Genomic DNA, 15,133 nt, shown 5'->3' on the forward strand with positions numbered 1-15,133 from the left:
AGTCAGCGAGCCTCTTACGACAAGCATGTGAAGAGGAAAAAAAATGTTCTTAACCGTGTGTTAACAGCGGGAGTGCACAGCGACTCCAACAGAGTTGTCGCAGTTGAGCATAGAGTTCTTTACTTGCAGCTATAAAAGCACCGTCACAGAAACAGGTCACAGTATTTCGGTTTTTGGTCAGAAAATCGGAACAAGGCATTCAAACGCACCAAATGATGGCACTCCGCTTCTTATTATTAGTATTTGTAAAAAAATAACAATAAACAAATCATCACGTCATCTGTTTCCCAATATTATTCAAACATGACTTTCTCTGTGTTATTGTCCTTTATTACTCTTCTCCTCAGAACGAAGGCAGGGACTCAGAAGGCCACAATCCACGTGAATGTTACCATCCTGGCAGAAACAAGCAGTAAGAAATCCTATTTCTACGATAAAAAGGCATAATGGATATCCTTGAATATATGACATTAGCAGTTCTAAGTTCCATGAGGCACAACTATATCTACACGTTTATTACAGATTTATATGCCTTACCATAAATTGTACCCCTTGCTGTCTAACACCTCCTATCCTAACTATTTGCCAGTGATTCATAAACACAAATTCGTGATATAGTCAGAAACATACTTTAGACGAACTTTATTTGGACTTCTTCATTGATAACATCTATTCAAAATTTTTTGGAGCGAGACATTTATGCCAAAAAAGGGGAATTTTTGCTGATTTGTTTCTTACTCATATGATTTGGAGTTTCTGCTCGGTTTGGCAAAGTAAATCATGGTAATTTGGCTTAGGTATTTTGGTAATATCGTTAAGATACGATATCAGGCATATCTGATATCGTTTTCTAAAAATCAAAGAGCGATTTTGACCTTCTACTGCCTTACCAACCTGAACAAGGAATAAAGGCGACCTGTGAAGCCGCTCGTCTATTTCATATCTAGATCTTTACAATATAGATTCAGAATGACAAAACACACTCTGAAAGACTCCATGACAAAAGGAATGACTTCAACTTTCCAACAGTCAACTTTCCCTTTATGTCGAGCAATAATCCAACAGTTCCAGCCTTTGGTGTCCACATGTCACCGCTTTTGGCATGCTCTTTTCTCAAAATTTCAAAGAGTGTCATACAACAAATACGTTTTGATCAAGGTTTCGACATTCAACACGTGGCGATTGAAGGAAGAGCGAAGGTGGATGAATCTATTGTCCGACATGATTCTTCTCTGAGGTTGTCAATATAATAAATTTATGTTTCGTCCAATAAACAACACCAAAAGAACACGAAAGGATGGTTCAGCATTAGTATTTGTGATTTTGCGGGTAAGCCATTTAGGCAAGAAGTAGGCATCCCCATGGGCACCAATTGAACTCCCCTTCTTGCGGATTCGGATTGGCAAAGTCAAAACAAGGTAATGTGGCCAAGAAATGTAACTTGAGCTTCACTTATGTCGATGATCCGATATCGTTCAATAACAATCAAATGGCCATTCCCTTCCACTGATTGACCCACCTGAACTGGAAATAAAGGGGACCTCTGAGACCGCCTCATCTGTTTCATATTTAGATCTATGCATAAAGATTCAGAGTGACAAAATATTCTCCACAGGACTGTATGATAAAATGGATGACTTTAACTTTCCAATAGTCAACTTTCTCTTCATGTCGAGCAATATTCCAGCAGCTCAAGCCTTTGGTGTTTACATTTTGCAATTTTTGAGATACAATCGAGCATGGTCTTTCAACCAAGATATCAACGAGCGTATTAAGACTCTTGCTCAGAAGATGTTTCATCAAGGTTACAACATTCAAGGCCCCAGTAGAGCTTTCAAAAAGTTATAAGGTAGACATATGGAAGACATTTCCAAATTTGACGCATCAATCACAAAAATGATGGCTGATGGTATTCCCTATTTTGACTTTGTACCACGTGTTTCCATATTTTTGCGGGTGAACAATTGACTTGCCTTTGCATGTGTTTGTGACGGGGACCACCGGTGGGGCAGGAAACGCTCACCTTTTCTCCAACACCTGGTATCGTAACTATTTGATAGTTATTCATAAACAAATGCTCATGATTTCGTCGGAATCGTACAATCGACTCTATGCAGAGATTTCTATTGGATATGAAAAGGGTTTTGTCACTTTATTTGACTTCATTGCTAGCTCTGATTTTCAAGTTTTCTTAAGTCTACATTTGTACTCTGCCCGAAGTTTTTCTGGAGTTTGTCAAGTACGTATACGCCTGACCTTCCATAAGATGGTCAGAAAATCTTCCCCGAAGTAAACTGACTGATTCGCCCTCTTCTACTTTGCCAAGTTTCAGATGAAGAATGTTGCATTTGTCGAGTCCAAAGGATATGCTAATATTATTCGACTAGGAGAATCCATGTGAAGGATGTGAGTAAGAGGTTTTGGGATCTGTGCTGAGGAGGTCCAGGATAATAACTTTCATCCTTGCTAAACAAAAAGCTTATATGATTTAGTGACAAACAGAAAAGCAAATGACTAAAAGAATCGCCCTGAAATATTCTACTTCTAATAGACATGGGTTACAAAGTCAGCATCTGCTTCTGCAAATACGTCTCAAGTTGAGTTGACCGGCAATTTATTAACGGCTTGATTAAAACAAGTAACCACTCGGGGAGGTCAATACATTCCAGTTACTTCAAAATCCATTCATGAGGTACAGAATCATAGGCTTTTCTGTAGTCCATCCAACACATTGAGAGGTTATGGTGGTAAGTTTTAGCCTCTTCAAGGATCATTTTCTGAACATGTAATTGATCCTTACAACCCAACAACCCTTTCTGGCTCCTTTCTGCTCCATGTAGAAAATGTCATTGGAAGCACAGTACGATGACACAAGATCAGTAAGACTCCCTTTAATGTTATTCATATATGTCTACTATATGTGTAACATTTAACATGTTGATTGTTTCAGTTGCGGTATTTTCCTCGACATGTCATGTGCCGTTGAGTAACGCATGTAGTATGAAAATGTAAGTTTCAGATCGTTTTCCATTATTCACTGTTCACTGCGATTCATGTATTTACACCAGCAAAGAGTTAGCATGTATTGATTAATTACATACTTAGGCGTCGTTCTTATGTCTCTCAAACTCCATGTCCTGTGACATGTGTTATATCAGACTGTTATTCGTGAGCAGCCTCGTACAAACTGGTTTTGTTTGTTGTTGAACGCTGCACTCAGCAAAATTCCAGCTATATGACGGCGGTCTGTAAATAACCGAGTCAGACAATCCAGTTATCGATCCACGCAACTGGGATACGATGACATGCATCAACCAAGTCAGAGAGCCTGACCAGCTGATCCCGTTAGTTGCCTGATACGACAAGAATGGGTTGCTGAAGACCTATTCTAACCTGGATCATGACGGGGGCCTACCAATTTGGGTCACAACTGTCCAGGGATGAAATGATGGTCAACAGAGAAGAGGAACATATTAAATATCTTTCAATTCGATGGTTAAGTACTTGATGTTGTCATTGATGGAATTCACAAATGAAAAACGAAGAAACGTCATTGACATGAACCTATGCAGCTGAAAAGCTTGCAGTTGTTCCACTGACAAGCCCCTTAAATAACATAACCATTTTATGTAAGCATCGCTTCTTTAATTTACAAAATAACTTATATATATATATATATATATATATATATATATATATATATATATATATATATATATATATATATATATATAAACTTCCTTAAAGACCTGTGAAGATCCGGGGTAGAATAGATCTTCAAAAACCCATGCTTGCCGTAAAAGGCGACTATGCTTGTCATAAAAGGCGACTAACGGGATCGGGTGGTCAGGCTCGCTGACTTGATTGATGCATGTCATCGACCCCAATTGCGTGAACAGATGCTCATGATATTAATCACTAGAGTGTCTGGTCCAGACTCGATTATTTACAGGTCGCCGTCATATAGCTGGAATATTGCTTAGTGCGGCGTTAATCAACAAACAAACCAACAACATTCCTGAAAACTAATCATTGTCCAAATACATGCAATGAACTTCTAATGAATCTCAACAGAAACAATGTAACACAGTTACAATCATTGTTTAACAATAAAATATACTGCCATATAACAGTACATGTATGATGATAATTCAAACCATGTATATAAAGTGTTTCTCAAAGGTAGGGTTATATTACTTAATTCCCCCTATGTATTGTTTTGTGACGACCATGTCAATTTCACAGATTGTGCTCCGACGCATTAGTATTTTGAATTGCTTTGTATTAACTGAACACGGAGTCGGTGAAAAGACACCCCAAAGAATCAGTCAGAACTTGTCTCTATAACATTATTTGAGATATTCAAGTTAGAGAGTGAATGGGCAGGAATTGTTTCCCAGTTGATGCAAATACTTTCGTAGCTCTAAATCTCATTATACGATTGTAATGTGGAAGTCTTATGAATGACTATGACATTATTTTTTTCAGTGTCTGCAGACAAACCTGCAACATGTCAAACGCTTGTTACAGTGCAATGTGTAATGGGATCATGCCACGATGTCTTACAGCAAAAAGTAAGTTTGTTTTTTGTCTGTTTCAACGCAGTCAATTTCCAGTTTTCCAATTATTAATGCTAAGTATGTAAAACATCATATCAATAATCTCATCCTTCAGTATTATATACACTTTCGTACTATTTATTCGTGACATTCTGCGTGATGTTTTTTTTCAGATATTATGAATTGTCTTTTAGATGGACGCCAAACATGTGACATAGCTTGGATAAACCTGTTTTTCAAGTACGTAATTTTAAACTATTTTTAAAATTACTTTTTATTGGTATATGTCAAACACGTGATCCTTTACACAGTTTGGTCCACTCAGTCACAAAAGACTGTCAAACCGAATAGTGAATACAATACTCCAGTAATATCAAGCACCAAGCTGTCCAACCCATCATTGTTCTCGGTGCCTTAGGTTTGGTACCTCCCAATCGGTTAACTGACATTGGAGAAGTACCCGGGTTTGCTACCAGTAACACAGCCTTTTGACAATCTGAGTAATACAGAAGTCTTCAACTTCTCTGAAAGGTTCTGTGTGGGTTTGACTAGGCAGCGCTTTCTGGGACAAGTCCGATTCGCTGTCTGGGCTGCGTGTTGAGCTGACGATGAACCAAACTAGCCTGACTGTGCCAGGATCACCCGAACCCCCTTTATTTATTTTAATATGTAGTGAGTGTTACTACTTTTTACATGTTGAATATGCCCCTTATTTCCAGATGTAAAGATTGGGATCAGTTGAACAGAACATGCATAGGCCAAGGTAATGTGAACGAATAATTTCCACAGAGTTATTTTTATGATTTCCAAACATTGAGATAATGTATGTTTGGGTTAATGTTTGACATAATTGTAGATTTTAACACGTATATTAAATTTCAGGTGAATTGCCGTGTTCCTGTACTCCATGTCAAAGGACAAATGCCTGTTGGAAGAAATGCCTTATAGGGTAAGTTCAACATTAACACTCTGTACATGTTTCTACACTGCGAAAAAAAGTCTTGGGAATTTTACTAACTTAATTAGTCACAGCGGCCAGAAAGTATTAACAATTTCTGCCAAAAGAAGATTGTACGATTCGAGTCACTATCAAATATCAAATGATACCAGGTGTTCGCCAAAGGCCACCGATGGCTCCCGTCACACACACATGCAAAGGCAAGTCAACTGTCCACCTGAAAACAACAACAACAACAACCACACGAGGTCATATGGTGCAAATCTAACCAACGAATTTACTATCCTGCCTGGAAGATTACACGAAGATGTTGAAGATTAGTAAATGTATTAAATTAGTATAATTCACACTGTAAAAATGTGTTCAGAATGTAAACATCTACAACACATGTTCAGGAATGTGTTTCATTCCAAAACGGTATGCACATGTGGTATCTATCTAAACACGTTTAGGGTTTCAACACCTGAAATGAGCTATCTCCTCGTGGCATAATCATCACCTAAACGCAACATCCCTAAAATCCAAACATGTTAAGAATTAAAACACATTTAAACATGTTTAATAAAATGCATACCATCAGACTATAAGTCTAATATGGATGAGATGTATAAAATATATGGAAATTAGATGTGCAAATCAGATTCACAGCCACTAGCATAACACATATACCATCATGACTACTTAGTACAATATTAACATAAGAATGTACAAATGCGTCACGTTAATGATGAAAAGGAAAATTGACAGTTGTGACCATAACAATCTCCATAGCACAGGTGGGTAGCCTTATGGACTACTAGTGTCTGACAGGACAGTGGAATTCACTAACTAAGTTAGTAAACTTTATTTACAAACTATTTCTTGGGGCGCTAGGATTTCGAATGGAGGCTGGATATTTCTCTAATCGCACACGTTCTTCCCATTATACATCAAGCGAGTGTCATTTTACAAGACAGCGCCCGATCTCACCCTGCAAGACAAACAGCAGCCTTTTTCAGAAATCAAAACATCCAGGTCCTGCCATGGCCGTCCAGGTCTCCAGATTGAAACCCTATAGAGGATTTATTGGACGCGCTGGATCAACGTCAGCAACAACAACAGAGCCTCCGGCTGTTGACACAAACACTGCAGGCAGAGTTGGGGAACATTCCCCAGGCCACAATTTCTGATTGCTTCCATAGGACGACGAAGTCAGACAGTTTTGGACTCTAATGCTGGCCAGATATTGAGAACAAATGACCTTCACCATGAAAATCAACCGTTCCATGTGTGCCATATGAAACCTGGGTCAATGATAATGATGTGTGCCAATTCTAAGCAATCGATAACCATCTGTCTATCAAAAATCACTTTTGCGTTTCGTCTTTTGTAGAGTATATATACACGTAGTTGCCAGCAACACATTTTGACTAATTGACTGATAACACAGGCCCTACTGTTTTGCTTTGTTATAGCCTTCAACTTACACATGCTGACTACACGAGTTAATATGATTATTGCATTACTGTTGATTTTATTAATATATTACAGTGTAGAAGATCTCATCAATGGTTAAAGATCAGCTTTGAATTTGATGTGTTTACCCTAAGTAGTTGTGTATACTCTCATAAAGACATATTCTAATTATACACTCAATGATGAAACATGTTATCACAACGATATAGTAGTACAATTCAACGTTATACACCTCCAACCTCATTTATTTATCGTGCTGTCACTGATTTGTGTGTGCACGCCGCCCATATCTCGTTCGAGTGAGAGAGTGAGTGAGTGAGAATTGTTCTACGCCGCTTTAGCAACATTTCAGCAATATCAATGAAAAATCCTTCTGAAAAGAAACTGGTAGTATTTTTAGTTTGGGTTTTTATTTTATTCATTTATCATATGTATGTATAAGATTTCCTCCAGCTCGATTTAGCACCGTAATTTGAAATATGAAATAAATGAACATCAAATATACAAAATCCTGGAAGCCTTATCTTGAACTATGTAGTGTATTACAAAGCTGAATAAATTTACAATTGTCGTACATGTTTTTCAGATGTGTCTGCGAGGCGGAATCCAAGAATTGTAAGTACAGAACAGTTAGTTTGAAGAATTGAATGACAAATGAATGTTCATTTTACCACGAAATGTTTCACATCTCTGATGTACATGTACACAAGAAATGTACATAGTTAAGCGAACTTGCGAGGATCGTACAGGGCTGCTGATGCGAACATCTTCAACCCAAATAAGTACTAGAATCTGTACCTAACTAAAAAAGTGTTAACCCAAATATAGCATTTATTTCTTTTGACCACTTTTCAAGTGGTATTGTGTGTTCATCTTGAAGTTAATGTATGCATTATTAGAGCCTTTCCTGATGGGGTAAATAAGACAAAGTTGTGTAACAGTTTAACAATCCAATTAATGAATGAATGTTTGAATTAACCCCGTTCTCAATGTACATGGTTTGTCCCGCAACCCTGGTTGAGACAGGCTCTCCTTCGCCCCATGTGGCCCGTGGGGATACAGGGTTCAAATTGATCAACTAATGCTGGTCGTAAGAGGCGACTAAACAGATCGAAAGGTCCAATTTGGGCTCTTACGACGGCTGTGCCGCCAGGACCCTGTACACTTATGCAACATGAAGCAAAGGATAAAAACAGTAGAAGAGACTTTAGGCCATGTTTCAAACGCTTTACTCTCTCTAATACTAGGCACACCAACCACGACAATAACTCCTATGACAAATGGTACCACAACCCCCGACACAATCACAAGGACTACTACTACTAGCAGCGAACCAACCATTACTACATCCTCTGGTTCAGCCAGAAACACTGAAGTCTCCACAACAGATACTGATACTTCAGCATCTGACGCAGCCACTGGTACTACAACCCCTGTTTCAGCGAGCGGCAAAACATCAGCCGGCACACCCACTGGTACTGCAACCTCTGATCCAGCGAGCGGCAAAACAACCTCTGGTAGAACCACTGATATAGTTTTTACAGGAACAGATCTTTTAAAACAACAGTGAATCAATGCCTTTCAGAAATTAAATAAATTAATGCATAATTTATATCAGGTAATGTATATTTATATCAAAGAATTATCAATTGAATAATTTTTTGTCATAATCACTTCATACGGTTTCACGTAGATGGACAAGACGGATCTCAGATGGGAGTGCTCGTTGGAGGAGTCGTTGGAGGACTCTTTGGGGGCGTGGTTATCACGGTTGTCATCGTATTCCTTTGTCGTGCATGTCGCTCGAAGAGAAGGTACTTCAAAACATTCCTGACGCCATAACGCATCAGTCGAGTAAATGATTATGAAGTGTTCAATATGTGTGAGATGATCTTTGGACCATCCATCGTAAAATTGTCTGATTAATCATAAAGACCTTAAGACATAAAGAACATTATTATTATCCTCATATCGGACGTCATTATTATTTACAGAAATTAAGGGATTCAAATTGTTTGTAAATTGGTGTCACCAAGCACCATCAACTTGCACTTCACCTTCACAAGTGCTATCTTCTTAAATTTTTCTAGACATACAGAAGATGAAGACGGAGCAGGGACGAAGGAATCCCACACCTATCTAGGATTGGTAAATTGTTTGTACTGCATGTATCATCAACCTGCCAACTCATTGCTGAGTTTTTTTTTTTGATATTGGCTAGCATTGTGCACAACCAGTAGCTAAAGGGATGACGTAAATCCTGTTGGGGTATCATGCAGGAAGCTCAGGTATTGTAAGTCCCTATGATTACCAGCGAGGTGGCCTAGCTTTGGTTACTGATGGCCTTTAGCCCGTGTTTTAAAACTGTATAAATAATAGTGTTAATGCCCAAACATGTTTCAATACTTCTTTTTGAATAGAACTTTGTATTCATGACTCACTTGTTTATGTACAGGTATATCAACTTTTCTCGTAACAATATGGCTGAAAAAATGCTCACTCACTCACTTTTACTTCAATCTTAACAAAACACATTTGATGCGTCAAATGCTTCTGATTATTGTAAGAAGTTTAAAAATAACATTGATATAAATAATAGATTGATTAGTTTTGAGTTGGATCAATAGTCGTAATAAGACGTGTATTTATCAAAGTCGCTTCTAAATACTGTTTCGAAATATACTTAGCACTTCTTCCAACTAGGTAGCCCACTGTTCAGCGTTGCAATAATGGAATAATGGTTTCGAATTCATATACATATTAGTGTGTTGTTTTACGAATATGACTAATTTAATAACAATGCAAATTAGGCTGGTAATTTTAGCATTTATTTCGATATATTACGGTAAATATATTATTGATGTTCAAGGTGTATATTCTGCTCACAACTATTGCCGGGTATCACAAATGCACGTTCATTAATCATTAACAAGCTAACTACAGTTATTATACGTGTTAACAGGTACATAGAAGTGAAACTATGTAAGACTGACAAGCCATAATCATGCTTCTTTTAAGATTCACGCCACCAGTTCCAGTGGTAAATCCCCACCTGGTACAAATGCGGTGACATCCCAAGTCCCGGATCTCATTAAGGTTTCAGCTGTACAACAAGCGTCTAGTGCCCCGTCAGATGTGTATGACGTCATCAAAGAGGGAGACGACTACCAGCTGGGGGTGGATCCTTTTGTCTGCGACCAGGGGGACTATGTGGACATAACGGATGACATGACTGGGGCAGCTGTGTATTCCCTGGCACAAGCATCTCCCGGGATGGCGGCACAGGGCGGTACACCACAACCTGCTGCAGAGTACTTCGTTCTGGAGAAGGATGATCCGACAGACGGCGACTATAACAAATTGGTCAGAGATGGCGCTACTAAGACAGGAACTGACGTACAGGGTACATACAACCGACTGGTCAGAGATGGCGCTACTGAGACAGGAACTGATGTGCAGGGTACATACAACCGACTGGGCAGAGAGGGCGCTACTGGGACTACAACTGATGTGCAGGGTACATACAACAGACTGGGCAGAGATGGCGCCACTGGGACTACAACTGATGTGCAGGATACATACAACAGACTGGTCAGAGAGGGCGCTACTGGGACAGGAACTGACGTACAGGGCACATACAACAGACTGGGCAGAGAGGGCGCTACTGAGACAGGAACTGATGTGCAGGGTACATACAACAGACTGGGCAGAGAGGGCGCTACTGGGACTACAACTGATGTGCAGGGTACATACAACAGACTGGGCAGAGATGGCGCCACTGGGACTACAACTGATGTGCAGGATACATACAACAGACTGGTCAGAGAGGGCGCTACTGGGACAGGAACTGACGTACAGGGCACATACAACAGACTGGGCAGAGAGGGCGCTACTGAGACTACAACTGATGTGCAGGGTACATACAACAAATTGGGATCAATGGCAGATGACAATAAAGACAACAAGCCAGGTGGAAACAACGGGACAGCAGCTGATTATTTCGTCCTAGAGAAACCAGAAGACACATACAACAAACTGGAAGGGAAACGCTCCGCAGAGGAAGAACAAGAACCTTACACCAAACTTGGAGAGGCGACACCCAAGAGAGAATCAGAACCCCCTGATGATCCAGGTGGACCTTCACGAGAGTACTTCATTCTGGAGCATCAGACTTAACCCCACAGTACATGATGTCACCTATTCAGATATGATTTGAACTTCTTAACAATGGATTATACATACCGCTTGGCTCTAGACAATGAAGAACACGATTGGAACCTCATTTCATGTATAGGATACATTTACCTGAGAATATATCTTGTCCACAGATGTCAGATTCACGTTGACTGAATAACACAGTTGGAGCTGATCGATGTCCTTTGCCAACAACTTTGGTGATCACCAGACTTTTTTTCAATGGACATATTTCAGTGACACCCATGGGGAACCATGGCTGCTGTGTTTGCACTTACTATTAGACACAAATCGGTTGAACATATTTTGTGCGGAGTTGCGTCCCTTGGACACGCCAGAAACCTATGGGCTCGAATCCCGGTTCGCCCGATTGTTTCTTGGTTTGTCAGCACCTACCCTCGCTCGTGGGTTTCACCGAAGTGGTAAACGTTTGAGACCTGCATAACTTCGGGCTTTCCTCCAACATTAAGCTGACACATCGCGATATAACTGGAAAACTGTTAAAAGCGGCGTTAATCACAACCAACTCACTCACTCACTCACTCACTCACTCACTCACTCACTCACTCACTAATAACTAAGCCCTTATGTCACCTTGGCTTTACTTTAGGGCTTTACTGTTTTTGGTATTTAACCAACTCATATTCAATAAATTTACATTAACACTGCATATACAACGCAATAAAATGTCCACTATATTAAAAAATTATGTATACGAAGTCGTTATTTGTGCCATAATAACAAGCACCACATCAATTTTAATTCAAATTCACATACTTCGCACCCCTCCATCAGTTTTCCTTGGTGTCTGTGTGAGTGGGGTGATATAATCCGCCATTATTGGACTGAACAACGTCCTGGTGGCGATGATATCAGCCATACTGCCTCGACTGCCTCGACTTGCCTCCCTGCCTCTGGAGTGAGTGAGTTTTGAAGAAAACTTCACTTTTAAGGCGAGTTATCATAAAAGAGGGTGTAAGCTCCAATTGACGCAGATTATGGACATTTCCTGTTGCTTTGAAGCCCATGATTACTGACATTGTACTGAAAAAGAAACCTGGGAATTTGTGTGTGTGAATCACTCTTGGATTCAAACCAATTACCAGCAGACCCAGGCACGGCTCTGATATATCTTTGTATATCTCTGTCGCCCGTGATTCTTCTCTATTTATACATTTAATGCTAAGCCATCCCAAATTTACACATATGAGACAGGAAATATAATTTTGATACTTTGTGCGTGAACATACCAAACCCTACGTGGAAATACAGTTAAAAAAAACCAAAACATATTTGAATGATTTATGTGAATCATTGATTTGCCTTTGCATGTGTTTCAACAGATGCCACTGGCGAGAAGGATACGCACGCCTTTTTGCGAACACCCGGTATAAACACTATGTTATGAAATACATCCTGAAACTCTGACAAGTAGAAAAATAAGCAGAAAATGGACAAAATTAATTACCTCCCTTTTTAGAGTGGCTCTACGTGCAATCGCTGCTTTTCTGTGTAATGATTCCACGTTAAGAAAGTCTTCGGTGCCAGAACTATCCCTCCCAGTGAAAAAAGGTGTATCGGTCGATATCTGGAGGGCAAGGATCGACTGTTTTATTCATCCCCGAGGACAGATCGAAAATAGCCAACCCTACACACAACATGGACGAAGGGTACAGTCATGGCTTACCTGCTTCTACTTTGTACAGTAATACTGCTCAGGGTATCCTGCTCTATTGTCTATTGCTTACACCATGCAGTATATACAAGACATAGTTACCACTCTACCCCTCCCGGATGTGGAGATGAGTGTTTGTGTCACTGATGACAACAGGTTTACATATCGAAAACCAGACAGCTACAATGATGATGTGTCATTACATGACTTATATTCCTGGCTGGTGATGCAGAACTTAACCAAGGCCCATTGAGAACCGACTTGCCAGTTCCATTATCCAGCAAATCAAGGAAGGAAACGTTAAGAAATGACACAGGTTCTATGAGAGATGATACAGGTTTGCTTAGGTGTGATGTCACAGGATTACAAAAGGAAATGTATACCACAAGGGGAAAACAGAATATAATCCGATTGGATGTTGAAGCAGTTCGGGAAAAAGTGGATGATGTTACGATAGAATTCAGTGAGCTAGGAAACGGCGTAGAGGACTTGGAAAGAGGGAGTAGAAGAAATAACATCATCATCTATGGTATCCCAATAAGGACAAATGAATCCTTCACTACATGCAAGTAGAACAAGTAATTTATTCAATCAGAGAAAATAACAATATCAACCTACTGACACTGATGGAAATCGAATCGGACACCAGAAACCTGATAAACCAAGAGCAGTTATTGTATGACTGATTGGGATGATACGATGAACAGTCTTTAGTCAAATCTTTTGCAACACCATAACTTTTAGATCATAAACATTCCCATAAGTGTTCATCATATCACCCCAATCATGCAATAACTGCTCTTGGTTTATCAGGACACGGAGACAAGAAATGAGAAAGTGTAAAAATGAGAATCCGAATGGACATCGCCTCCGAGGCATTATACGTGTGCTTCATGTACAAGTGAATCCAGCAAGGTGAGAGTGGAGGTTGACTTAGGGAGGGGACAAGGACAGTAGGATGGATAGGGATGTGGTCGGAGCTCAAGAGATATCATAATCACAGCAGTGATAGAAATGATGTTGATTTTAAATTAAAGTAAAACTGCAGTACTGACCTTGAATGCGTTCCGTTTTTGGCGTCGGATGATATTGTTGGTATCAGCCAGACATCGGAAGAAGAGAAAAGAAATATTCTCTGCTATTGTTATAAGGTTAAAATGCGCCTCAAAAACATTAGAAATTGGTAAAAATATTGTAACAAATTAGTCTGTTTATAGCTGCAATGATGTGGTTGCATTAGGTATACAAAGTTCAATGCAGAACTATTATCCACATTATGGTAGAGTACTTTATGAATGATGGATGAGGTAAGATACTTTTCAATTGTGGAATCAGGAAGTAAGTTACAAAATCAATAGAGAGATGCACGTAGGCTTCGGTATTTTTCCGATTATGACACACTTGACTTCATGGTCAGATCTTAACTTTTAACGAATCAAACTGAGACATTGTTACATGTTGCAAAGAAAAGTGAGACACGACCCCTTTAAAAAGATACGTTCAACACTAGTAGTGCACGGTGCGCGGTTTTGGCACTGACTGAGGCAGATCGTTATCACTCTGTCCAGTCTATGACGAGTCTAGTCTGTCTTATGTAGAAGTTGTATTTGAAGATGGACTGGAGCATAATTTATGTGAGTATAACACGTGTATTCCTGGTGAGTGCAAGGGCCGGGTACATGAATGCAGATAGAGACAGTTCAGAGTAAGAGTCGATTGACCAATCACTCCTTAACTAAGATGACCCGATTCTGACCAAGCGAGTTGCTTATCTTACCTCTGACGACACGGAACTGTAGTAGGGCTCAGTTAACCGCAAAAAGCAGTTAAGACACTATTCATGATTTGAAAAACAATATAAGTTCAGGAAACAATGAATTGATACAAGAATACTTTAAATCTTCTCATGACATCTTATTTCCCTATTTGGAGATTTTTTCAATTCAATTCTGGAAACATCGTTTTTTCCAAAAGAACGGACACGTGGTGTAATTATTCCTATGTTTGTTTGTTTCTCGTTTAACACCACAATATATACAAAAAGGACAAACAAATGATGTTGATTCCAGAGGTATAACATTTGATTCGGTATGTAGAAGTAAATTATGGTTAATATTTCGTTCTGAAGGTAACAAAATTGGAAAATTATTACGTAATATCTATCAAAAGGTAAAATAATAGAATGTATTCAGAGACTTTTACTTGTGTGTCTGGAGTGTTGCGACAAGGCTGTGTGTTAAGCCCTTTTCTCTTCGCGTTCTGTATTAATGAACTTGCCGAACAGATAAAACG

The 15,133-nt window shown here is 39.4% G+C and overlaps 1 pseudogene; it reads left to right on the plus strand.

The window, feature by feature from the left end:
* LOC139446629 (uncharacterized) overlaps nucleotides 1-15,133 on the plus strand; it is a 161,839-nt pseudogene that overhangs the window by 2,598 nt on the left and 144,108 nt on the right.

The sequence above is a fragment of the Haliotis cracherodii genome, unplaced genomic scaffold (genome assembly GCF_022045235.1).
Source record: "Haliotis cracherodii isolate W230 unplaced genomic scaffold, xgHalCrac1.p SCAF_6, whole genome shotgun sequence".
Classification (NCBI taxonomy): domain Eukaryota; kingdom Metazoa; phylum Mollusca; class Gastropoda; order Lepetellida; family Haliotidae; genus Haliotis; species Haliotis cracherodii.